Here is a 443-nt window from a genome sequence, read left to right as displayed (position 1 = left end):
CTTATTGCTCGCTTTAAATTATTTTATAATCTCATAATTGAATTTAAGTTAAATTTTTTTACATTTTTCGTTAAAATAAATTATATTTGATTGTCTACTTCAGGAACTGTGAAGCGAAAGCCATCCATTGGTAAGAAAAGTTCATTTATAGTCACTCAAGCCATTAAAAGCCTTATTTCTCTCTTTAAATAGTTTTATAATCTCATAATTGATTTTTAGTTGAATTGTTTGATTTTTTTTTGTTAAAACAGATTATATTTGAATGTTTGCCTCAAAAAACATAAAGCAAAAGCCCTCCATTGGTAAGAAAAATTTATTTATAGTTATTCAAGCTTTCAAAAGACTTGTTGCTTCCTTTAAATTGTTTTATAATCTCATGATTGATTTTAAGTTAAATTTTTTCATTTATAGTTACTTAAGCCTTCGAAAGCCTTATTACTCGC

Source organism: Theobroma umbraticum, unplaced genomic scaffold, assembly GCF_002168275.2.
Source record: "Theobroma umbraticum cultivar Fairchild unplaced genomic scaffold, ASM216827v3 scaffold_106.0, whole genome shotgun sequence".
Classification (NCBI taxonomy): Eukaryota; Viridiplantae; Streptophyta; class Magnoliopsida; order Malvales; family Malvaceae; genus Theobroma; species Theobroma umbraticum.
Note: the sequence above shows the minus strand (reverse complement) of the source record.